At 39.1% G+C, this 27955-nt stretch overlaps 1 long non-coding RNA gene across 1 annotated transcript in view; it reads right to left on the bottom strand.

The window, feature by feature from the left end:
• Positions 1-531: 531 nt before the first annotated feature.
• The window catches only part of LOC125934844 (uncharacterized), a 136919-nt gene continuing 109495 nt past the window's right edge, over positions 532-27955 (bottom strand). The window contains exons 5-7 of the long non-coding RNA XR_007461561.1: positions 6806-6959; positions 1002-1070; positions 532-887 (exon numbers count right to left, since the gene is read on the bottom strand). This is a non-coding gene — a long non-coding RNA (uncharacterized LOC125934844). The remainder of the gene's footprint in view (positions 888-1001; positions 1071-6805; positions 6960-27955) is intronic.

The raw sequence follows: 27955 nt of genomic DNA on the forward strand, positions 1-27955 counted from the left end.
GAAAAAATAAATAATGGAGGATGAGAAAAGAAAATAGGAAATAGTGCTGCAATTCTCATCCTATAATTAAATTGATGGCTAGATTATGATATGAAAGAATACCTCCTTTGTATATCTGGAAAATGAATGACAGACATACTCCATTAAAAACGTGTGTTCCTTGAGTTAGGGAACAGTTTCCACATCCTTAACACAAATTTCTCTAAACTAATTTCACAGGCCTTGATATAATATACAGAACTGGTTGTTTATTTTTATGTATATTTTAAAAGATCAGCATAATCACCTTAAATGAATTTAAATAGCTTCAATTATGTTCCCATCCTCAGCGGGGGGTAAATAGTAGCACAGGGTTGTGTTAAGTCAAATTAAGCTCCTGCATTTCTCAGAGATTTTAAGGATGCCTATTGGCATGTTTATCCTTCTACTTAAATACAGTGTTATTTAATTTTTTCAGAAAAAAATCTTAATATTTATTTACTTTTGAGACACAGAGAAAGACAGAGCATGAGTTTGGAGGGCAGGGGAAGAGAGAGGGAGACACAGAATCTGAAGCAGGCTCCAGGCTCTGAGCTGTCAGCATAGAGCCTGACACGGGGCTCAAACCCACAAACTGTGAAATCATGACCTGAGCCAAAGTCAGACGCTTAACTGACTGAGCCATCCAGGCGTGCCTACTGTTATTTGATTTTTTACAAATTATAGCAGAGCTATTACTAGAGCATGTACCTAAGTTAATATACATACTACATTATAATTTGATGAAACTTTCTCTAGGATGAGCAAGACATTTCCTTCTTGTGAGAATCTCTCATCCTGTGAGAACACGCTGCTTACATGCCATGCTTTCTCTAGGTGTCTTTTCTGTCTGCGACGCAAGTTCTGTTCTGTAGGTGAAGAAGGAAGTGATGTTAATTTTCCCAAAAATAGATGTGAGAAAGTGAAAACCCAAGAATTGAAGGGAAGAGCACTTTTTACCACTAGAAAAATAAAATCAGTACCTCATGCAGACTTCTGAGTGTTGTAATCCACCTCTTTAACCATAGCAAGTTTTCCAACTTTTAAGTATCCTTTCAAACAAGGGGGAAATAAGATGTTTAAGCATATTATGGAGAGCTTTCAACAGTAGCTGAGATGTAGACTTATTTAACTTTTACTAATTAAAGGAAAATTTGATATGATGAGGATAGTTAGGAGCCTTAAATATTGGAGGGTGTAGGGGGTGTCTGGTTCAGTCGGTTAAGCCTCTGACTTTGGCTCAGGCCATGATTTCACAGTTCATGGGTTCAAGCCCCACATCGGGCTCTGGACTGACAGCATGGAGCCTGGAGCCTGCTTTGGATTCTGTGTCTCCCTCGCTCTCTGCCCCTCCCCCACTCCTCTCTCTCTCTCTCTCTCTCTCTCTCTCTTTAAGAAACAAATAAACATTAAAAAATTTTTAAAAACATGTCGGAAGTCTAAAAATTAAATCAAGTTACATAAATTTAAGAGATCCATTTTTATTTTGTTGTATCACTTAAGCTTAGCATTGTATGTATATCATGGTTCTTATTTTATACACACACACACACACCCCATACAGTTTTATATAAATAATTATCTATAGTTATAAATTTCCAGAAATTTTGAGAGATCCTTCCCTCAAAAGGTCATTTGAATGCCATGTAATTTGCCACCACATCCAGTCACTTTCCCCCCAGAACCTTCATCTCAAACTTCAGCTTCCAGCAGCATTCACAAGCCCCAGATTTCACACAGCTGCAAACACTATTAGGACTAAGTATCATGGGTGACATCACCAAGATGGTGGCATAGGACACCCCAGCCTCTGTTTCCCTATAAGATCAACAATTTGACAGTTATCCATGAATAAAAACAGCTCTGGGAAAGGTCAGAACTCCACATAGAAAACTACAGTAACACAGGTGAACAGCAACAATAAAACTTGAGAATAAACAACCTAACATTACACCTCAAGGAGAAAGAAGAACTATCCCAAAGTTAAAGGAGAAAAGAAGTAACAAAAATCAGAGCAGAAATAAATGAAATGGGGACCAGAAAAACAACAGAAAAAAATCAACAAAGAGATGCTTTTTAAAAAAACAAAATTGATATAGGGCACCTGGGTGGCTCAGTCAGTTATGCATTTGACTTTAGCTCAGGTCGTGATCTCACAGTTCGTGGGTTCAAGCCCCAGTTGGGCTCTCTGCTGTCAGCATGGAGCCCACTTCAGATCCTCTGTCCCCCTCTCTCTCCGCCCCTTCTCTGCTTATGCTCCCTCTCTCTCAAAAATAAACATTTTTTTAATTGACAAACTTTTACATAGATTAACTTTAAAAAGGAGAGAGAAGACTTAATACATATAATCAAATCAAATATGACTGATATCAGAGAAATATCAGTTCTGAAGAAACTACTATGAGCAATTATACACTAGCAAATTGAATAACCTAGTAGATATGGATATATTCTTGGAAACGTACAAACTACCAAGACTAAAACATGAGTAAGTAGAAAATATAAAGAGACTAATAATGAGAAGGGAGATTGAATCAGTAATCAAAACTCACCAACAAAGTAACCCCAGGACCAGATGGTTTCACTGGTGAAATCTACCAAACATTTAAAGTAGAATTAACTCCAATCCTTCTCAAACTTTTCCAAAAAAACTGAATAGGAGGGAATACTCCTATTCAAACTCATTTTACAAGAACAGCATTACCTTGATACAAATGCCAGATAAAGATACCAAAAGCAAATAAAACTATAGGCCAATACCACTGACAAACATATGTGCAAAAATTCCCAACAACATATTAGCAAACCAAGTTAAACAGCACATTTAAAAAAATTATACACTGTGACCAAGTGGGATTTATTCCTGGAGTGCAAAGATGGTCCAACATATGCAAATCGATAAATGTGATATTCCACATGAATGAAATGAAACATAAAAATCACATGGTCATCTCAACAGATGCAGAATAAGCATTTGATAAAATCCAACATGCTTTCATGATAAACATACTCAACACAATAAAGGCCATATATGACAAGCCCACGGCTAACATCACGCTCAACAGTGAAAGATTGAAAAATTTTCCTCTAAGATCAGAACCTAACGAGGATGGAAAACAATATGGAGTTTCTTCAAAAAATTAAAAATAGAACTACCACATGATCCAGTAATACCACTTATGGATATATCCCAAGGAAATAAAAACAGGATTTCAATGCGATTTCTGCAATCCCATGCCCGCTGTGGCTTTATTCACAATAGTCAAGAAATGAAAACAAGGGATGAATAGATAAAGAAGATGTGGTGTATCTATACAATAGGATATTATTCAGTCATGAGAAAGAAGGAAATCCTGCCATCCACAACAACATAGATGGAATTTCTAGTATTATGCTAAGTGAAATAAATCAGACAGAGAAAGACACAACTGAACTCACAGAAACAGAAAGCAGAATAGTGGTTACAGGGGTGATGGGCAAAAAGTACAAACTTCCACTTATAGGATGAATAAGTTCTGGGATGTAATATACAGCACAGTGATTATCATTAACAATACTGCATCACATACTTGAAAGTTGCTAAGCGAGCAGTTATTAAATGTTCTCCCCATGCCCCCCAACACACACAAGAAAATAAAATAGTAATGTGACATGATGAAGGTGTTAGCTAACACTATGATGGTAGGCATTTTTCAATATATAAGTATATGAAATCAACATGCTGTACATCTTAAACTTATTCAATGTTACATATCAATTATATCCCAATAAACCTGGGGAAAAAACTAATAATCAGTTCTACTTACCAATTCACTTAATATACCTCCAACAACTGTCGCTTTTATGAACTCATTGAGAAAGAGTTTTTCAGAAAATTCTCATGTACCTTTATATTAATTTACTTGGGCTGTCATAATAAAGTATCACAGACTGAATGGCTGAAACAACAGAAATCTATTTTCTCACATTTCAGAGGCTAGAAGTCTGAGATCAAGATCTTGGCAGGGCTGGTTTTTTCTGAGGCCTCTCTGCTTGGTATGCAGATGGCCATCTTCTCATGTCTTCACATGGCCCTTCCTTCTGTGTAATTGTCTGTTATGTATTCCTCTTCTTATATGAAAGCCAATCATATTGGGGTAGGGCCTTTCCTAATAATCTTTACTGTAACTTAATTACCTATGTAAATATCCTATCTCTAAATGCAGTCCAAGGGGTTAGAACTTCATTATCTGAATGCTTGAGGAACACACAATTCAGCCCATAACAATGTTCAGTGAATTTTTTCAAAATATAACTAGAAACAGAAGTCAACAAAATAATCAAGTTTCAAATTAATAAAGAACAGATAATAAAAATATACTTTAAAATATCTGTGAAATACACTAAATTCAGAGTCGTTTTCAACCTTTTTTTAAGTTTATTTATTTATTTTGAGAGAGAGAGAGAGAGAGAGAGAGAGCACACAAGTAGGGGAAGGGCAGAGAGAGAGAAAGGGAGAGACAAAATCCCAAGCAGGCTCCACACTGTCAGTGCAGGCCCTGATGTGGGGCTCAACCTCACAAACCGTGAGATCATGACCTGAGCCAAAATCAAGAGTCAGACACTTAACTGACTGAGACATCCAAGTGCCCCAAATTTAGAGTAGTTTTATTTGAAGAACATTAGAGCCTGGGTTCTCTACCACCTTGCTCCTATCATACACATCTGAAGGGAGTTATGTACTTCTAACATTCATTCATTAAATGATATGCCCAAATCACATGGCTAATTGATGAGGAAACCAAAATTAGATAAAGACTATATGATTTACTTTTACAAACAACAACATAAAAATATTTTGCCAATATTGAGTTGATCACATCCAGAATACTCTGGATTTGAAATGGTAATATATAAGAATAATTTTAAAGGACTTATTTCCTTAAATGCAATTTGGCACATAAAGGCAGTTAAATACAGAATATAATGAGCTAAAGAATATTGAGGTATACATGTTAATATGTAATTGAAGACTCATTTAAAAAATTAACGGGGTGCCTGGGTGGCTCAGTCGGGTAAGCATCTGACTTTGGCTCAGGTCATGATCTCACGGTCTGTGAGTTTGAGCCCCGCGTCGGGCCCTGTGCTGACAGCTCAGAGCCTGGAGCCTGCTTCAGATTCTGTGTCTCCCTCTCTCTCTGACCCTCCCCCGTTCATGCTCTGTCTCTCTCTGTCTCAAAAATAAATAAACATTAAAAAAAATTAAAAAATTAACATGTCTTGAACATAAGGGAAGGGAAACAAAAATAATATAAAAACAGGGAGGGGAACAAAACATAAGAGATTCTTAAATATGGAGAACAAAAAAAGGGTTACTGGAGGGGTTGTGGGAGGGGGAGATGGGCTAAATGGGTAAGGGGCATTAAGGAATCTACTCCTGAAATCACTGTTGCACTATATGCTAACGAATTTGGATGTAAATTAAAAAAAAAATAAATTAAAAAATAAATAAACAAAATTAACATGTCTTCAAAATTTTTACAAACAATGTATTTCAAGTGCATAACTAAAAGCTTATGAAGTTTTTAGTTTTGTTTATGATAAAGGAACAACATTTGATGATTCCTAGATTCCCAGAAAAAAAGAGCTTATACCAATTAGCTTCAAGGGTCTCAGGCAATCATAAATTCCTCCTTGCTTTCTTTTTACTAGGTATTTGCTGCCTAAATAAGTGATTTTCCAGCCAACTGATGCCTATTCCTTTAAGTATTTCATTTTATAATTTCACTAATTGGGATATAAAAAATTACGAAATGCTCTAATACTTTCCTTCTTTCTTCACTCTTAAGGAAAGAACATAGATTCCCCATTTTTTGAGTTTTTACAGCTAGGCATTTCCTAGATACTTCCAGCATCTTGCCCAATCTCTTACTCTTCCCTGTGGGTTTGGAATGGGTTATCTGTTTATAGGTGTCAATGCTTTTCTATTGAATTGAGCTAATATTTGAAAAGTACTTAAGAATGAGAAATTTGGCTTTTTCTGTCCTCTCGACTACAAAATAGGGGAAAGTGGTGGTTCTGGGTAACTCTATCTGCTACTTCCCATAGGTAGGCTGTAACCATGTATAAATCGAGTAGCAGTTTGAAAAATATCAACCCCACTTACCTATCAGACTTTCCCTGTCTTCCAATATAGCTATATCAGCCATATAAGTGATATTTACATTTCCACCTATTTAACTACTTTGCCAATCTCTCAATTGTTTCTAACTCCAGGCAAGGTAGAGGAGTATTAGTGGTTTGACCCTATCAAAACCCATCACACCCAGTTCCTTGGCCAGAAATATTAAGAAACAAACAAGTATGAGAAGCCGGGGAGACAAAATAATGCTCACTGTTTGAGTCTTGTCATGTGATGAAGCTAGGATACATGGCTTTATACCTTGGGCTTTTGCAAGTAGAAACCATGACAATTTTTGATCTTGGCATCTGGAGTAGTTCATACTGTGCCATGCAGCCAGTCGTTAAGAAGGTGTAGTTAACCATTTAACTGGCATGGTTTGAAAGGACAGCTTAGGATTGGTTTTGCAAGCACTGGTAATATAACTTTTACTTTCATGGAATGCTGTGGCTTATCATGACTTTGTCCACATCAATGGCTGTTTGTGGGCAGAAAAAAAGGCTACTCTGCTGTAGAGCTAGGCTTTTGAGGAAGCATACACTGTGAATGGGCATATATCATTATAGGGGGGAAAAAGTGTAATCTAAAGACCTCAAACATTTTTTAAGTGTTAAAATTTTTCTGCACCTTACGATGTTTCTCAGCCATTTCTGCAGGGTGGAAGACCAGGAGCTTTAATCTGGAGACAGTTGAGTGCTCTGGTCTTTAGAAGGCACCAGCGATATTGCAGTTTTAATGATCGGATTTCTGGTTTCATTTGCAAACACCTCTAGTTTCAATTCTGAAATATAAAGAGCTTTGAAGTTGTCACTTCCATCTTTACAACAAGAGAAAAAGCTCAACAAGCTGAAAAGTGATGACTTTTCTTGGACCCATTAGAAAATAGTAGATAGAAGTTGCAGGGCCAAGCGTCACAGTGAAATCTGGAGAGATGGGCAAGATGTACAGATAGTCCCAGCCAAGATCCGCTTACCCAGAGTAAAAGCTGCTAAAGCCATAAACTGGTGAGAACACTGAAATGGTAGTTTTCACGAATTGCTGGGGGCTGAGTGTAGACTGGCACGAGAATGAGAACATTCTGGTGTGGTCTCAGGGGAGCTCTCGTACTGTTGTGGGTTCTGCCTCCAGGAACCTCACCAGATTCTCACAGTGAAGGGCCATAAAAAGAATCCCCCTCCCGCCCAGGTCTTACAACAGAGGGGGAAAGTAACACCACAAGCATACTACAGAGGAAAAAAAAAAGAAAAAGCCCACTGTATTAACTATGTCTTTATTTTCTATATTCTGATGCTTGGAACCTTGATGATCCTAGAGGGGCCGTCAATTCCTAGAGATAGAAAATAGCTCTCCCGAGAGAACACTACAAATGGAAACCAACCAATCCAGAAACACACTCAAACCACCTCCTTCATTGGGCTCTCATAATTCTTGGCCAGTACCCACCTGCCCTTATCACCCCAGAACCAGGTACAAGACAAGGAGGGACAGTCCCATAGCCCATGAAAGCTATTAAAACCAGTCAATCCTGAGACTGTTTGTCATGCTTCAACCATTCCTTCCCAGAGGAACCACAATAAAGACTCTTGCCCACAGTTTCTCCTTCCCCCTCTGCATCATGACAGACCCTGGTGATTCCCCACGTGGCCCAACATGTTGTGGCAAGTCCCTTGCTTTGAAATCTGTGAGTAATAAACTGCCTCTTTGATGGCAATCTCCAGGTTTGTTAGTCTAACTATACCTTAATTTTTTTATTAATATACTGTATTTCAGGACACTAATTCTATACAGGAAAGACTTTATTAGAGCCTTATCTCACCCACCTGAAAAAGCAATCACCTGAGTCCAGTTCTGTCTAGCCGTCCTGTCCCACATAATGGAGGGGTGAGAGGGGTGTATAAACTAGGAAACATTTGTGAAGCACATGCCTTGGAAACATTTATTTACTTTTTTATTTTTTAGGTTTACTATTTTTTTTGAGACAGAGACAGAGAGTGCAAGAGGGGGAGGGGCAGAGAGAGAGAATCCCAAGCATTGACGTGGAGCTCAAACTCACAAACCACAAGTTCATGACCTGAGCCAAAACCAAGAGTCAGACGTTTAACTGACTGGGCCACCCAGGCGCCCCTATGGAAACATTTCTGAAAGTCACAGCCCTAGAACACAGACTAACTGAAAGACTGAGATTTAGTCATAAGATAATAAAACATAGCCACACTGGGGGCTATGGCTTTAGTAAATGAATTTTAGGGGGAACACAATTCAGTCCACAGAGGTATAATTCATGTGTTAAGGAAAGAAATAAAATGAAATTATAAAGTCCTCGATTAAAACCACAGAAGACAGAAGAGGTAAGATTAAAAAAACAAAACAAACAAACAAAAACAAAAACAAAACAAAACCACAAAGAACAAGTACAATTAATAGAAAAGAGTTGCAACCATGGTTATATTAATCCAGCTATATCAATAACCACCTTAAATGTGAATGATATAAATACACAAAGACACATTTCATCAGGATGGATAGAAAAAACAAGACCCAATTGCATGCTGTCTACAAGAAAACCATTTAAATATAAAGACTCAGATAGTGTAAAAGTATAGGGATAGAGAAAGATAGCCCATGCTAATAATAATCAAAAGAAAGCTGGAATAGCTTTATTAATTTTAAACAAAACAGAAGTCATAACAAAGAAGTGATAAAGTGGGATAGAGCAAAATGATTTAAAAAAAAAAAAAAGAAGTCAATTCTTGGGGCACCTGGGTGGCTCAGTTGGTTAATCTTGATCTCGGCTCAGGTCATGATCTCACAGTTCCAAGGATTGAGCCCCATGTGGGGCTCTGCCCCTGACAGCATGGAGCCTGCTTGGGCTTTTCTCTCTCCCTCTCTTTCTGATCCTCCTGCACTCATGTGCACGGCTCTTCCTCTCTCAAAATAAATAAATAAACTTTAAAAAAATAAAAAAGAAGTCACTATTCAAGAACATAAACAAGGCTTAATGTGCATGGACCCAGCAACAGAGTATCAAGCTATAGAGGCAAAACTGATAGAACAGCAAGGAGAAATAGAGAAAAGCACTATTCCAATTGTTCCTTTAATACTCCTCTTTCAGTAATTGATACATCAAGCAGTTAGAAAAGTCAGTAAGAATGGAGTTGTAATTCTGTTCTGATTTGATCCACTTTAGGGCTTTCTTGGGATAAACTGGAAATGCCCACCACTGGACCCAAGAAAATCCCCAAAAGGAAAAGCCATTTGTATTAAGCATCATAAAGGCAAAAGTAGGCGAGACTGCCCTGAGAGACAGCGGCTCCTTGCTGACTGTGGAGTCTGGAAGTAAAACGAAACACTCATCCCTCAGTCCGCTCCTCTCCTTCTTTTGGGGACTTCTTTTGTATCCTTGTGAAGAAGGCATATTCTGAACTCTCCCGCAGTGCAAGTGTTACACGTCGAGGCCAGATACTGCCCAACTACCTGGATTCAAGTAAGTAAATCTATGTAATTTGGGGGTACTTATTAGCAATAACATTTTCCTCCAGCCCAAAACCACACCCTCCAACAACAACAACAACAAAAATGTAATGATGTTAATATTTTGGTTTCTGTATGAATGCCGACTCTCAATTGGTTTCAAACTCAGGGAGTGGTGGTTGTTACTTATTAGCTTCTGAAAACTCCAATAATAGAGAACATAATTTACCATTTTCTGATGATTCCAGGGAAATGATTTTGTGATGCTGATGAGTAATATTTTTTTTGCCCATGAGTAGAGATATGTGACAAGTGGCAAGGGTTCAGCAGCTCAAAGATGTGGGGGGTGACATCTCAGGGATCCACTTGTACCTTCCCTGAAAAGTCTCAAGACGTTACACCAGCTCCAAACATCACGGTCACATTCGAGCATAAAAAATGAAAGAAGGAAGACACAGCATGTATTTCTCTTTATTGCGAATGCAAATTTCTTTCCAGAAATTCCCCCAACAGATCCTTATGTTTCATTAGCTGAACCGTGCCGCATGGTCACTTCTTGCCATAAGAAGCCTGGGAAAATGAGTAATTAGTTTTTCCAGCCTTTATGGTGGAAGGTGACAAATGTGACAGGGGCTGATAATGCCAGGGTGGACAGCCAACTGGTAGTGTCAACCACAATATGGACAGTGATGCTTTTAGGGGCTTTTGGACGGTAAGGTTTTGTGCTTCGTTTGGTGAGGATTTATTGTGGAGGGTGGTTTCCTCCTGTGCTCTTTTTTTTTTTCTTTTGTTTGTGTATTCCCATGTGTTTTTTAAGTACTGCTTTGCTTCCAACAACTATATAGCTCAGAAATAACACTTTCCTGGAGAACAAAAAGTCCATGAGCTTTGTGACAGCTTTGTCTCATTTTGAGGCTACTTTTTTTCTCCCCCCTCTGGTTTCGTATGTGTGTCTAGGGTCATTAATGTTACTAGTTTCTGACTTACAATCAACAGTAGTATTATTTTTAAAGGAAATAAATTCACATTACTTTTCTTACAGTTGCTCGGTTGTGTTTGGGTTTTACAAAAAGAAGATTCTTGGGAAGTTCAAGCGTAGTAGATTCTTTAAGTTCTGCTAATACTGATGGAGGTTATCCAAATCAATCGCCTCCATTTTTCTTTGGTGTTAGCCTTGTTGTGACATTGTCTCTGCTTTCTTCTCATGTCTTGAAGCTTCGCCAGGGAGCAGGGGACGGTACGACTCCCACAAATTTCATTCAAGTGTTTTCCCAAGTTTGAACTTCATTCAGACACCACAGATTCAGCTCCTGCTTTTCATGAGAACTTAAAAGCATATGGGTAAGATCGTTTTTCTCCTTTCAACTTTGAAACATTTTATTCATAGAACAGTATTACCTTATGATGTAATGTTTGTTGACTTTGCAGAGATTTTTCTAAAACGTCTTGTTCTGGATTAGAATTGACAAAACATGTTAAATCTGAGGGGATTTGTTTGTAGTATTAAGCTGTTACAAATATAACTCCACTTTTTGAAAGTTTCCTATTTTGTTTGGTTTAAAAGAAAAGTATAATCTGCCATGTGTGGCATTTAATTAAAAATAGCACACATAAAGACTTTGGGTCAATCTTTCCAGGAAAAGGGGGAATATTTAGAGGAATTGGCCTTTAAATTAAAAGTCAAATAAACCTAGGATAAATAAAAACGTTGCTTTCCAGGTAAGGCAATTTATCACTTCACCGTTCATTTTCGTATTTTCCACATGCTCTTTTCAAATCGGAGCAGGAGCATACCAATAACAAACAGACCTGGACAAAGATGCTCTCCCTCACTCTTGCCCAAGCCTGCTGCCAGAGTAATTAGTGCAGAACCCGCCTCTCATTACGGGCATCAGACTGGCCTTTCGCCGTGAGTGTGCGTGTAGTGTCGCCTGCGTCTCAAGGCCAGGCTGGGCGAGCACACAGAACAGAGCCTGCAAATCACACGCAGGCGCGAGCTGTCTCAACTTGCTGCTTGGAACCGAGGCTGCCAGACCACTGCTAAAATTGATTGGCGTTCACACTTCATTTGAGTGGGTTTGCATTTGGACAAGGTCTTCATTTTCGCCTTTCTTGCTATTTCCTGAGGAAAATGAGCAATTCTGTGAAGCTGGTGTGCTTTTCAATTCCAGGATTGTTCAGTTACCTTCCCCCCACCAACCGCCCTTTATAAAAGAAAGGTCTGCATATTTAAGCTTGTAGGTAAAAGGGTGTTATATTCAACTGCACTTTTCAAGTAGATTTCTCTCATGATTTTTTCTTTCTTTACTTGGCCCGGATGCTTCGCTGACTGAGAACATTACATACATAAATTCATCATTTATCTACAGAACAAGGGCAAAATTAAACTGGAGGAAATGACCTTATATCACCTTTTGGGGAGTTTGAAGCAGACTTAAAAGGGTTAAGAGTTGTTGACCTACCTTTCCCCCCCGATACATTCTTTCCACTGCGAGGGAACAATCTGTTTCACAAGGATCTGGCATTGGTCAAGTGGATTTTAGAAATGTTACTCTGTACTCAACTCATCGAAAGCTGTGAAGCATCTTTCAAACATTAACATGAGAGTGCTATTCATTTGATTTTTTAAAAAAGCTAAAACCAATGTTCATAATGCCAGCCTGGATCAGAATTCAGATCCCTGTAAACTAACCTTAAGCAATATAAACAACATGTGTGTGTGTGTGTGTGTGTGTGTGTATACCTACACACATATATAATATTTACAGATAATATATTCTAATATTTATATATGTTATGATATATTACATATATACACTTAAATTTATATTTTTCATGGAAAGGACCTGGGGAAAATGAAGCTGAAAAAAAACTTGACCTGAATTTTCCAGATCAATTAACTGTCGGGCACAAACTATCTTAACAATTCTATACTTTATTTCTGCAACATTTTCCTCTAATATTGTGTCTGATCAAAATATATGAGCAAGCTCAATGGATCATTTCAATTTTGAAATGAAACCAGATCTGTGATTACAGCAAAAGACATACTCTATTGAAATAAACCCCAGATAGGGTTTTTTGCATCCTCTTCTTTCTGCCTGATGACATTTTTCTTTTTCCCATTTGTACCTCCTTTGCTCCCAGGTAGGCCCCAACAAGCCCCTCAAGACTTGACTTAAATGTCTCAGTGATTATTTTTATGACTCTGCCTCTGCTCTTTCATTTTCAAAAGAGTGAATGTATTAAAAGTATATCTGTATTGAGTACCTAAATGCTGTTAATGGGCACTGGAATACAAGATATCATCCTTGTTCTAAGAATCATGTCACTAAACTTAACTTTGTCCTTCCCAATGTACTTGGATCATAGACCTTCTCACTTTTCATACAGTTTCACCTTCGTTTCTATCTTTCTCCAGACCTGCTCAGTCCACTAGGATAACCACACATGCTTATTCATCGTGTGTGGCTAGTCCAAACTGAGATGAACTATAACTGTAATATACACACCGAACTTTAAAGGCTTAGAACATAAAAACAACATATAAAATATCTAATGTTTTATATTATATTGATGTAATACAGCTCAGGTCATGAGCTCATGGTTTGTGTGAGTTTCAGCCCCACACTGGGCTCTGCTCTGTCAGTGCAGAGCCTGCTTGGGATTCTCTCTCTCCTTCTCTCTGCCCCTCCCCTGTTCATGCATTCTGTCTCTCTCTCTCTCTCTCTCTCTCTCTCTCTCCCTCTCTCTCTCTCTCTCTCAAAATAAATAAATAAATAAACATTTTTAAAAAAACAAAATTTAAAATGACAAATGTGGCTAGTATTATATTTCTATTCAACAGCACTACCCTACACTATGAGCATCATGAGAATAAGGATCATATTTTACTAATTTCTGTATTTAAATATCAATTACATACAGAATGAAGGTGTTTGATAAACATATGGTAACTGAATGCATATTTGAATAGCTACTGTTACCCTATAAGAATAAGATGCTAGTCTGAGGAGTCAAGAGTTTAGGTTTTGTTTCTTAAGGTATAACAATTTGGAAACAATTCCAATGTCTTCTCCTTACAGATGATTTTATTTAGTTACCCCTACGTCCTGTGTCTTTGTGTCCATTTATCCTTTCTCAGCTATTTGACCTGGCACATTATACAGACATGATTTTCCTCAAATGCTGCCTGACTGTTGAGCAGAGGAGCATATGTTATACCCTGATTCTTTGTTTGGCGGGATCACTAGCTAGAGTTGTAATGAAAAAGATGGCAGGTAATAGCACCACGCTCCAGCAAATCTGTTCATTTACTGCTGGTGTTCCAGTTAGATGTCTGGGAAGCCTCGGGAGATCCACAATCCATTTTTCATGAGTTGCATAAAGGAAAGCAAAATCTCTGGGAAATTCAGTGTTGCTTTGGGAAGTCCAAGATTTAGGTAAGACATTATTTCCTATTAGCTTCTAGAGTCTAAGTTTAGCCTCTTAAGACTTCAGTTGTTTGGGGAGTTTTTTGTTTTTTTGTTTTTTTGTTTTTTTTTTTTTGGTAAGGGGGTGGGAGGCATAAGGGCTGTTAGAGTCTTATTTGCTATTGCCCCCAAATAAGTGACAGAGTAAAACCTACTAAAGAGACATGTCAACTAAATGCAGCATGTAATCCTAGGTTTAGATCCTGGACCAAAAAAGGAGTATTTATGGAACAGTTGACAAGATTTAAACAAAGTATATAAAATAATAATATCACATTAATGTTAATTTCCTAATTTTGATCATTGCATTGTGGTTATGTATGTTCACTAGCTTTCATATTACTCACTTCCTTTTTTTAAATGTTTGTTTATTTTTGAGAGAGAGAAAGCAAGTAGGGGAGGGGCAGAGCTAGTGGGGGACAGGTTCTGAAGCAGGCTCTGCTCTGACTGCAGAGAGCCCAATGTGTGGCTCCAACTCACAAACCATGAGACCATGACCTGAGCTGTAGTTAGATGCTTCCCTGACTGAGCCACCCAGGCGCTCCATATTACTAAATTTTTTAAAGTGATTTTTCATATTTTATAAAATTCTGCAGCCTGGACCACTTGAAGAAGTTTTCCCATTTTTTAAAGTCTGTAATTATAAATATAACTATACAGTATTTATAATATACTCATATTGAATTTTCTGAATAACATAGACTTCTTCTGGTGAGCAAATAATATTCTCTGTCAATTACTTCAGATAATTAAAATATATTTAATCTGTTGGATAAAGTTATTAGTATATAATCAGATGAAATTAAACCAAATATGTATGGATTTTTTCATTATGTTTGCTCTGCATATCGACTTAAAATATGCATGTTCAGCCTAAATTACCTCTTTAAATCTGCTTTAAAAAAATCCACCTTACTCTCAGAATTTTCAGGGGATCTCACATTGCATGTTGTATGAATTGACTTTTATTCCTGACTTGGGTACTGGAAGTTATTCACTGGTAAGGAACAAAAGTGAGATAATCCAACTGAAGTTTTAGAAAGATATCTGTGGTGACCCTTTAAAACAGAGATGGCAAAGAGGAGAGACTGGGAGTATTTCAAATGCATCTGCCATGACAGGGATTGTAACTAGAGCAGGGGTAATAAGAATACAACAGAGGGTCCAGTTCTAAGAGGCATTTCAGAGGCACCATCACAGCACTGGAATGCCCATATGCAGGCAGGAAGAACTCATGTTTACACCAGAGTTACCAAGATGGGTGACCCAGCAGGGGATGAACCTGAAAGAGGGTGCCCCACAAAGAGTAGGTACAGAAGATATTTTTGCATCGTTTTGGCATTGCTCATCATTGGGAAAGTCCTTTTCTGTACTATATTCTGAAGATATGTTTTCCATAAAACTTCAGGTATGAGTCTATTATTGCCAAGGTCTGGGGAATCTGCTTGAAGAAATCTGTGAATCAATTAAGAGGGTCCTTCCCAATGTACTTGGATCATAGACCTTCGCACTTGTCATGCAGTTTCACCTTCATTTCTATTTTTCTCCAGACCTGAGCTGTCCACCAGGGTAGCCACACGTGCTTATTCATCGTGTATGGCTAGTCCAAACTGTGACGGCTAGACTCACCCATGTAGATCTGCAAGACTGAAAATGCTTTACAGAGACAGGACTCAGCATGGGCCACTGTGTTCTTTAAACTTTCAGATTTTCCACGGGAAGTATATACTCAGCGTTAGAACATTGGGCACCTGATATTTTCCCAACCGGTCATAATTTATTTTCCCCTAATTAAGGTATTACATGGTAGGAAAATCTCTTGAGAGAGAAAAGATTTTTTTTTAAAAAGGAAGAAACAAAGAATCATCTATTCCAATATAGGCCACATGTAAAACAGCCCAGAAAATAACTGATTGAGTCAAAGGCAGATGTGCGAGCTTAAAATGCTAGTCACAATCAAAAATCTTCTTTTCATCAAAAGCTGACGGCAACTGGCCAACACCTTCACTAAGTGATGTGCTAAAGAATCTCCAGCCAAGAGGCAGAAATGAATAAAGTGAAAATTACTGCTATTACCCTGAGCTGAAGATGACCAATCAGGCCAAGCCGACCTTGAGGATTGAAAGTCAGTAAAGCTGAAAGTCATGCCACAGACCTGGCCCGCTCTGATTCCCAGGGATCCTACCTCACCCATCAGCAATAATCATTGCTAACGGCCTGTCATCGCCCACTTTGCACCACTGCAAAGAGCAGCCCCGCGAGTGCCACAGCCACACAGTGTCATACCTTCCTTCGTCAGGACTTGAAATCTGCTATCCTTTCACATCTGTTCCTTAAAGAGGTTGGTTTCCTTCAGTTTCCAAATTCCCTTCACTATGTGTTTCTTTTTTCTTTGGTTCTATTTTATTTTTTAATAGGAAATTTATTGTCAAGTTGGTTTCCATACAATACCCAGTGCTCATCCCAACAGGTGCCCTCCTCAGTGCCCATCACCCACTTTCCACTCCCTCCCCCCGCCCCATCAACCCTCAGATTGTTCTCAGTTTTTAGGAGTCTTTTATGGTTTGGCTCACTCCCTCTCTAACTTCTTTTTCCTTCCCCTCCCCCATGGTCTTCTGTTAAGTTTCTCAGGATCCACATAAGAGTGAAAACATATGGTATCTGTCTTTCTCTATATGACTTATTTCACTTAGCATAACACTCTCCAGTCCCATCCATGTTGCTACAAAAGGCCATATTTCATTCTTTCTCATTGTCAAGTAGTATTCCATATGTGTTTCTAATCTCCAACAACAACAACAACAAAAATCCTTGACTCTGAATTAGCTAATTTATCTAAGTATTGCTTAAATGTACCCTTAATCTAAATTATCTTTAAACACCATGTGATAATCTCTCAATAGCTTAATTTTGCCACACTCCTATTTGGTTTTTAACTGATGATGGTACGGTGGTTTTGTTGTTTGTATCCACTAAGCAGTTTGCTATTTTCCCAACGATCATCCACCCCTTCATCACCTCCCTCAACAAACACACACACACACACACACACACACACACACACGTAATCTAAATGGAAACATTTTGCCATATCTTCTACAGTGAGTAAGTTTTCTTTGGCAAATACATGTTTAGCAAAAACCCTACTAGAGGGGGTTTGAAGTAGTTGGTGCTGAGGATAATGCCAAGGATTCAAGGACTAGTAATTAACAGGGAGGTTTAATTCTTTGAAAATGCATCCATTCTCGTTATGTGCTCTGCCACCATTCTGCCCTGCAAACAGTAACTGACTCAGGCACTGGCTGGCTCTCTTGTGCTACCACATCACATTCTCCATTAATCCTCCAGATAAAAAGAGTTGCCGAACAAGCTCCAGGTCCAAATATGCCTCTCCCTGCCAGCTCCTGTCCTGCTCAGATGCAAGTGCCAAAGTTCTGCCATTAAGAGGTCTATTCTGGTTAGGTCCTACACCCATGAGAATCCAGCTTGGCAGTGGGTGAGTGCATCTGACCCACAAACATTCTACACCTAGAAGCAATTTCCTGTGTCTAGGGTGCATTTAGTCCTCTGAGCCTCTCATGGCAGCTTACAGGCCTGCCACTATACCCACTACCCATGTGTGTGGCTGGTCTGTCTGAAGAGCCCCATGCCTGGGGCTTTAAGTCCAGATTCCCAATATGGCTCCCTCAAACTGAAGCCTAACTTTGACGAACCTTGATGACCTTGAGTGCTTCTGCCAACAGGATTAGATCCTGCTCTTCAAATCAATCCAAACTCTTGACACTGAGAATTTCCACCAAATCCTTTAGCGTTGGCCACCCTGGAGTAGTGGCTCTTAACCCTGGGTATACATCAGAGTCAGCTTGGAGTTCAATTTCATCCCCTGGGAATGACAGATATTGCCTTGGATATCAAGGCCAGCCTGGGCTGATATGGCAACAAACATATACATGGTTCTAGTTGGAATCTGCTTCAAACTATTTTAGAAGTGGTCATGCTATAAATCATAAAGTAATTCTAAAAATCACAGTATGGAAATGATTGCTGTGATAATTATTGACATGCTAATCATGGCATGATAAAATCACTGCCTCAACAGTTTCTTCCCATTAGAGAATCTTCCTCCAACTCTCCTGTGAGTCATCCCCCCTTCCTCTCATGTTATCTGGTACCTTCCAGTTCCCCTGACCCATCAGGTCTGTAATCCTAGCAACCTGTTGCCACCATCCAAGGACAAACATCCCAAACCACTTGTCCTACATCATTTGACAACATAGCCCCTGCTTTCTCTCTGCCCTCTCTGGCTTTTGACTTCAGGGCTCAAGAGGACTCATTACCACTTATGGTCAGCACTACTCTGCAGCTTAAGGCAGACACAGTTCTTTCCTTCATCATGGGTCCAACCTCCTCTCCAGGTCAAAGATTTTCAGCTGCCCTTATCAAACTGTCCACTTGGGTATGTACAAGTTTATTTCTGGTTGTAGAGTTCTTGGAATTATTTCTTGTTTTTACATTTCTGTATATAAAAATATATTGATAATATCTCCTTAATGAAAGGGGGGAAAACAAAGTAACTTCCGTTTTGATAAAAAGGAAGCTAAACAATATAATCCATCTAATCATCCTGTTCTCTGGAATAATATCACCAGTTTTTGAAAAGCAGAACCCTCACCAAATTCCCCAGGACCTTCTCCACTAAATTCCCATTATTTCTCAAACCCTTCTTGTGTACCGCCCACTGTTGCTAAATTTAGGATGCTCTCAATGTCAGATCTGTCTCATGGTACAACTTTTCTATGTGGATTGAATGTGTCACTCTCCTAATCCAAAAGACTCGCTGATCTCATATTTTCTAGAGAATTGACCTTTAATTGGTGGGGCATATCACACTAGAAGCAACTGATTATTGGGGGGATGTATGCCCCCAAATCAGTTTCAATATTATAATTCCAAACCATATTTGGAAAACTTTAAAAACCATGTTTTGTTTCCATAATGAAACCTGTAAAACGGGCAGTTTGGGCACCTGGGTGGCTCAGTCAGTTAAGCCCCTGACTTCAGCTCACGTCATGAACTCACAATTCGTGAGTTCAAGCCCCATGTCAGGCTCTGTGCTGACAGCTCAGAGCCTGGAGCCTGCTTTGGACTCTGTGTCTCCCTCTCTCTCTGTTCCTCCCCTACTTGCATTCTCTCTCTCTCTCTCTCTCTCTCTCTCACTCTCAAAAAAAATAAAGACAAAAAAATGGGCAGTTCGTTTGCTCATTCATTTAACAACCATTTGTCACATACACACAATGTAGCAGGCACTATTCTAGTCATTCTAGCTGCAGAACAAAATTTTACTGGCATGGTAAGAAGCTGCAGACAAGCTGGGAAGGAGTAGTACTGAAACGAAATGGCCAAATTAAAATCTCAGAAGGGCCCATGAAGTGGAAAACTGTAGCTGTACTTCATGAAGCTCCAACTTTGTTGTCTCTACCCAAGCCATCACAGAAGGTTGAATGATGTCTGCCCCCTAAAGATATGTCCATGCCTTAATTCCTGGAACTTACGAATGATATCCCATTTGGATAAAGGATCTTGGAGAATAATTAAGGATCTAAAGATGAGATCATTTCCAGGTTTATCCTGGTGGGACTTAAATCCTTATGAGAGTCACAGAAGCGAGACAGCCAGGGAGAAGAGGAGAACGCCCTGTGAAGACAGAGGCAGAGATTGGAAAGGTGCAGGCACAAGCCAAGGAGCACCAAGAGCCACGGGAAGATGAGGAGGCAAAGAAGGATTCCCAGAGGGAGCATGGCCATGATGACACATGCTAATTTCTGACTCCTGCCTCCAGAACTGTGAGAGAATATACATTTCTGTGTTTTAAGCCACCAAATTTGTGGTGACTTGTTAAAGCAACCACAGGAAGCTAACAAAGCCATATACTCTAATTTGCAGTAAGGTTTCCTCACCCCATAGCAACAGAGGGTGTGCATACTCGATATATAATAAATCCTAATGAACTCCAGACCACTTTATATGGTTTAAGGACTAGCTCCGGGGTAGGGGAGAGGTCAAGGGCAACCCAGATTGATTTAAGATTATTATTCTGCGCGTACAATATTTGTAATCTTACTCTAGGAAAGTTACAGTACATTTTTTTCCTTGTCTACCATGACCTATATCAACCAACCATCACAAAAAATTCCTGATGTTTTTTCAAACACAATATGCTTGAATTTCAAGGGAATTGTTCTCCAAATAATTCCAGAAACATTTTAATTATATTTTACACAGGATGTACGCTGATTGGACACTTTTTTAAAAATTATTTTCAGGTCTGAGACATCAATTAATCTCTTCTCTTTAGCTACTGATAAACTAAGTAACTTATAATGAATTTTCACTTCGCAAGAGTGGATTTGGAAATCCAGCATTTATTCTGAAATCATTCAGAGTTCTAATTTTGTTACAGAGCAGCCATAAAGTAAACCACTGCCCAACACCGCACCACACTCAATGCTAAATGTAAAGAATGTTCACATTCACGTGAAAGACATTTTAAATAAGAACTAAGCCTAAGACAGCACAGAAAGTAGTATACCGTTTGTACAAAAATTAAAATGAAATGTGAAAAGAAGAGAAAAAGTTATCAGTGATTTTTCTGTGCACTTGATCTGAGCTACCTAAACATAGCTTGGGCCGTTAATTAAACATTAAGAAAGGATAAATGATGGGGGAAGGAAGGGAGAATAAATAAAACCCTGAGTGAGAAATTTCTGACAAATGTGCCTTACTGGTTAATTTTCACGTCCAGAGCTGAACAACATCTGCACGGCTTGCATTTCCTTTCATTACCGGGACACCAATCACTTGCTCATTTATCATTCCTGTACATTTGGTATTATTGAAATGTGATGATTCATCGCTTTCCATTGATCAAATAACATCCAGAATTACCTTCCAAATGCTTTGCATACAGAGGTGACCAAATAACTAAGAATCTGTGAGGCTTCCCTTTAATAACACATTCAGGGAAAGATTTGGTAAGCCTGATTTCTTATAATTTCTCCCATTAGCATGGAGACCATGCTCTGTGCTGGCTCCATGGGCCTGTTCGCCACTCTCCCTCCATGCCTGTTCATTCCACTTGCTTTCATGTGTAAATGGACAAAAATTGCTGTCAATTGAGAACATTTGGGAGCCATTTGCCTGGCCTTCTCTTAAGTAAAAATACAAAAAGAACTAGGAGCAAATAGATGTGACTCTTATATAAGGGGACGCTTCATTCTATTCCTTGGGCAGCCAGTCTCAGGGAACACACCATCTTACAAGTGAGCTGCTCGGACTTTGGAGACTGTGATCCTTCCAGAAAGTGGTTGCTTCCACAGGTGTGGGTGTGAGGACTGAGTGGGGAAAATATGATCTATATATGAGTCGTCTTGTAACCCTCTCTGAGCCTAGCAATGTGTCCATTGCAAATGTGTTCAGAAGGTGTTTACTGATTGTCATGGATATGTGGATTCTCCTTCTCCAGGCCACAGAGCCTCATTCAGAGATGTGGGTACACATCTAAATCTAGTTTTGAGCAAACAGCTGAAAGCAGTTAGCTATCCCTACGTTTTCCTCTACAGGTAAGTACAGCTTAAAGAAGTCGAATTCAGTGGGAGAATATGGACAGCTGTGAAAGAACATGATCTCTTCAAAACTGAATCTGAAATATCTCTTAGGACTCACATTAGACTCTCTCTTTCCTTCCATCTCCTTCTTTCTCTGGTAGGCAGAAAAGGGAAAATTGGTATGTGTAGAAAACCTACCATGTGCTGGGTAACCTCTGTGCTAGGGGCTTTATCTCAGCTAATTAAATTACAAGAACGACACGGTCCTTGGAGAAACCGGAGCCCAGCCCACTGCCGAGTGTGGTAGAAGGATGCACAGCCAGAGAGCCAACGCCCATGTCAATCATCTCTCTCCTACACCCTGACCCCCTCCAGCAAAAAGGCTCCAAAAAGTCAATTAGTCAATCGGAAAAGCTTAGAGCTGAGGCAACAGTTAAGCAGACTGCATGGGAAAGTATCCTTTAAATCAAAAATCAGTGGGTAAATATAAGGAAATAGTATATTTATCCTTCTAGGAAGGAGCACCCTTGAGTGCAGAGGCACAGACACAGGCTGTGCTGGCTAAAGGGGTAAGACTACAGTCTGCGGTCTTGGCCACAGACAAGAATAAAATTGGGATGTCGGGTAGAAAGGAAGGTAGGGCATGATCTGGAATCAAAGAAAGACAGAGACAAAGAGAAGCAATCGTGATGCCCGACAGGCCAAGGCTCAGAGAGGGAGGGCCTCAGGCGCATTGCCAAGAGAGTTCTCGGCTTTTTGCAATACAGAATTCTAGAGCAAACCATTTAGAGAAAAGGATAAAGGTTTATGAAGTATAGAAGTAAGAAAGGAGCTACTTCACAAAGTAGCGGTCTCTCCTTCCAGATGAGGAAGAGGAACTCCCTTTGCCTCTAGCAAAGGGTTTTGCAAAAAAACATTTTTTTTAATTAGCTAACCCTATAGGGAGGGGCTTGCTCTTTAACTTTGGGTTTATCGCTTACTTAATTAGGCAGTTCATTTTTTCATTGTCTTAGCATTGTGATTAGGGTTGTAAAATTACCCATAGGGAGCAATTTTAAGAATGCGCAGCCTCCGTGCCTTTTACTGCTGGAGGGAGTGGGGTCTTGTGGTCTGCCATGAGTCGGATCTTGTGACTCTTTTTATGACCTGCTGACTTTTAGGTTAAGGGTCAGCCTAAACCCAAAATGCCTTTACTTTGGTGAGCTTGTCTCCCTGGCCTCCCCTCCTCCTGCCTTATAGTCATCAAATCAGATGCAAGTACAACTGATAACTCCATGGGAATTAATAGTTTCAGTCAGTATTTGAAGCAAGTAAAAGACTTTAGCCAGATGCACCCCAGTCTGACCTTGCTTATATACCATCTCTATTCTTAAAGATCTAGGGCAATTTAAAATAAGCCTAAATCCTAGTTCTAGAACCTATGTCCCTCAGGAGGCAAGAAGGTGCTGTACCCTTTCCAGATATAAGTCACAATAGTAGAGTTTTTGAAAACCCCCTTGTGGCAAAAAAAGCCAAGTCTTGGTTTGCCTTCATTGAATACTTTACTGATACTTTTTTTTTTAATGTTTTATTTATTTTTGAGAGAGAGAGAGAGAGAGAGAGCAAGAGCGGGCGAGGGGCAGAGAGAGAGAGACAGACACAGAATCCGAAACAGGCTCCAGGCTCTGAGCTGTCAGCACAGAGCCTGACGCGGGGCTCGAACTTGTGAACCGTGAGATCATGACCTGAGCCGAAGTCGGACACCCAACCGACTGGGCCACCCAGGCACCCCTCCTGATACTTTTATATTCCATGGATTTGAAAAATTAATTTTAAGAGACAGGGACTTATCAGAAATATTCCAATTTGTATAGAATGAATGTTTGCATCTTCAACCATATTTTCCACGAACAACTAATACAAATATGAAACTGTATCCTGAAATGAAAAAGAAAGGATGTCGCCACAACAAAAATGACATTTAAGATTCTAAACATTCACTTGGTATATCGTTTGAGGCACTTCGGGTGTGTCTCAAATAACTCGAATGAAAATTAGCTAAATGAACAATAGTCACAATGCTGTAGTGATTTCAAAACACTTATGTTCTGTCATTTCTATTAATATATTTTAGCAAATATATAATGATTTATATACATTAATATAGATCATGAATCTATATAATTATATATATATATATATTTTATTTTTTTAATGTTCATTTATTTTTGAGAGAGAGAGAGACAGAGTGTGAGTGTGGAGGGTCAGACAGAGAGGGAGATACAGAATCCAAAGCAGGCTCCAGGCTCTGAGCTGTCAGCACAGAGCCCAACTCAAGGCTTAAACCCACAAACCATGAGATCATGACCTGAGCCGAAGTCGAACACTTAACTGACTGAGCCACCCAGGTGCTGCTATATATACTTATATGTATATATATATATATATATATATGTACACACACACACCTACATATAGTGTGTGTGTGCGTGCATGTATGATATACAAATCCAATATGGCCAAATAGTAAGTAACCATTGTTAAATCTAGAGGATGAGTTTCTAGTTGTTCATTTTACTCTTTTCTCTACTTTTGTGTATCTTTGGAATTTTTCATGATCAAACATCACACACATAGGTGTTCAAGCAAATAAGGGCAGTGGCTCCCATCTTGATGGGGATCCCCACTACCCATGGCAGCTGCATGTGAAATGCCTACCTCATTCATTTACTCACCGGGCTTTTCCATGACTTTGGGCATCTCATGCATCTCCTTATTAAGAAAAAAACACTTAAAGATGCTAATCTAATTGTGTTCAGATCATGTAAATGACCTGTCTTTATCCAAGTCTAACTTCCAGTCTCTGTAGTAGCATTTCAGTAGCTATCAATCAATGTATGTTGATACCAGGCCCTGATTAATTGCTAATAAAAAGAATCTAACACCTCTGATCTGATAAATATTGAAGCAGTGCTGATGAAGGCAAAAAAGAATAAAAGATTTTTCCACAGAAGCTTTTGGAGACAAAAGCTCCAGCGTTAGAGAAGTTTCAGATATGCAAAATAAAAGGCCTTGTCAAGTGCAAATGTAAGCCCACACTGAAAGGAACATCCAGCGGTTAAGGACAGGCCTGAACAGCACAGCACTGGCTGCCTTATTCTCCACCTGGCCTCTCTGCCTCCATTTAACTTGGTAGATGATAAATCTTTTGGATTTGGACATCTTGGTGAAGGAAAAGGGCATTAAGGATGAGTCGGTATATTCTGTCTCCACAATCTTCGTAGCTATGCTTCTAAACGTGTTTGTTACAGATAAATTTGCTGTTGGGAGTCATTTAAGAATTTATGAGGTAAACATGGGTTAGAGAGGCATGGAGTCACAAGCACACCTATGAAAATATTTAAAACATTGTTTATATAAACAATAATAACAACAAAATCAGGAAGAAAAGCCAATGACAGCACATAAGTAAAGAAAAATATCGATGACTTTTTACATATTTGGAATTTGTAGTAAGTGGTTATTGAAACAATATCTTTCCTTGGTCTATCCCTAGCTCACTAAAAAAACTTAAGAATAGGCTTTCCCTGCAGTGAGGGTCATGAATTTGTTTTGCTTTGATGCAGTACTATCATAGACAAAGGCATGAAACCTGTTTCGTCCTCCAGTCTGTTAATTTTGTTTTTTGTTTTGTTTTGATTTTGTTTTTGTTTTACTGTTCAAACTGCAACTTCTTTATGTTAGACCCCAAACTGTCATGAATGTAAGAAATGGTATCAGTTTGAGTTTGGGAGTGTTAAATTAATTAAACAAAGAGGTCCTTAGACTGAGATGGTTGTAATGGCTTAGTAGCCTGCAGGAGCAAACCAAAACCTAAGCCACTAATGCCTCAGGGTCAAGAAATCAAAACCTAAGGACAGTGAACCACAAACAGCCAACTAACTAGGTCTTCCCAAATATAGGCGACCACCTAAATTGTAGCCAATCAAATCATTTCCCTGCTTGGCTTCCACATCTTCTCTATAAAGTCTTTCCCCGAGCTCCTATCAGTGGAGTGCACCTCACCATTCATGAGTCTAATCAATTTTTAATCAAATGAATCTTGAACTGTTTTATATGCCTCAGTTTATCTTCTAACAGGAGAAGTAACTGAATTCTCATTAATAAAAGTATTGATTTCTGGTGGCAAACCTGACCAGTGGGAAATCGGGTATAAAACCTAATTCTCATGATTATAATCAACCCATTAAACAGATTGTACCTGAATTGTAAAATTAAAATAACTTTGTTAGCAAAAAGCCTAGGAATATACAATTGCTTAAAGATAAAAGCTCATTTTAATTTCTTGTCTATTTTTTGTTTAAATTTATTTCCTGGCAATCTCAAGCCATAATTAATAATTTGCTATGTAGGAGTCTTGTTTCTTAATCTCTACTGAATACTTTTTCCTCGTCCCACACTAGCTATCAAGGCCTTTGAGTCTCTGTCTCTGTCTCTCTCTCTGTCTCTGTCTGTCTTGTCTCTCTCTCTAAATATATATAACTCACAGATTATTTCTGAAGAATGTCACTTTAGTTCCTAGATTTGATCAGTAAGTTTACCAAGGTACCTACAGTGAAAAATGGCACAAAAGACAGAGAATACAGTTTTCTGTCTTTGGTATTTCACATTAAGTGGGGAAGTAGGGTTTTTTCCTTCTGTTTTTCCCCAGATGGTTCACAGCTTACTCCCAAGCAACTCTCTCCACCACCACTTCTGATTCATAAGCAAATCATAAGAACTGGAAAGAAATATAAGCCCTGATGACTCGGCTTCTCTGGGCACTGCTGAAACAATGCTGGTATCTCCTCTAGGCTGGGAGACCAAGTGTTGCTGGGTATTTTTCTCCATTTGAGTGAACCTGTCTCGGGCACCCTGTTTGTCACAGCATCTTCCCCACCGGTCAGCAGAAAAAGAAACTCACATGAAATTAAATCTCATTCTACAGGAAATATGATTTAGGTCTTGATTTTCAGGGACATAAGTCCCGTAAGCCATTAGCCTTGGGCCAGAGGCACTAATGACAAAGGCGCCATTTCATAAAGTAAACATCCACACAAAAAGAAACGGTAGAAAATCAGTAGTGAAATTAGTCAGTGTTCTTGTATTGTCTTTCTGAGAAATGAGATGCATTTAAAATAGCACCCTACACTTTAGGATGGGAACCATGATTAATGACCACGCTTCACCTTATCCAGCAAAAAATAGAATTGTACGTCAAAACAGACACAGATGCCTTAAAAATTGTAGGTGGAGTGGGAATTGCATTGTCTATTATTATTATTTTTTTTTTTTTAAAGAAATAGGCAAGTAATTGCTGCCTCCTTCCAAAGGGTTAAACGTTTCTGATTAGGTTTGGGTCACGCATCACATTTTGAGCGCCTAAGCTTAAAGACACACTTCATTGAACCCCATCTAGCAAGCTTCATGCTTATGAAGGTGTTCCTCTTGATTGCTTCTCATCTGGGCTACAAAACGATTGGGTTGGAGACTGACATTGATTAAGTGCAAGAGAACCATGTTTTACTGTGACAGCTGCTAGGCCTCTGTCAACAAATCAATGTTGTTTTTTTTTTTTTTTCCTTTTCGTCTTAACTCTCCCATTAGCATCCTGCTGTTACTAGAGATGAAAAACATCTCTATAACTGTCTGCTGATTGACCACTTTCTGATTTGCCAATCACATAAAATGTTTTTATGACGGAAAAGGCTAACCCTTCATTCCAAGCAGCTTTTTGCGCACGAGTAGTGCAATTTTCTGGAATCCTCCAGGGCGTGGCTGCTGTTCCTGTAATTCAGAATCACGATAAAGAGTAAGTCGTGTTTTGCAGAAAAATGTCACTTTAAATGGCACAATGCTCTGGATTTGATCAGTAAGTTTACAAATGCACCCTGTCCATCCAGTGAATTTAGCAACGGTCCCAGCCACTGATCCGCTGTCTTGATAAGATAGTCACCCTTAATAGCATTTTGTGCACACAATACCCTTGGTTATTTATAATAGGGTGAGGCTGTTAAAAGCTGGCTCCTAGCTCCTAGCATCATGCTGTGCACCAGAAACACAAGATGTGATTGGGAGACAGCAAATACAGAGATCCCTAACGCAACATTGGGTCAAAATAGAACTTTTACAGAGGTAGTGCGAAAACAACAGACTAACCTTCCTGCTTTCTACCTCCGGCTGTGTGGTTTGGAATTGAGCCCTGACCCTGC

Source organism: Panthera uncia, chromosome D4 (assembly GCF_023721935.1).
Source record: "Panthera uncia isolate 11264 chromosome D4, Puncia_PCG_1.0, whole genome shotgun sequence".
In the NCBI taxonomy this organism is placed as follows: Eukaryota; Metazoa; Chordata; class Mammalia; order Carnivora; family Felidae; genus Panthera; species Panthera uncia.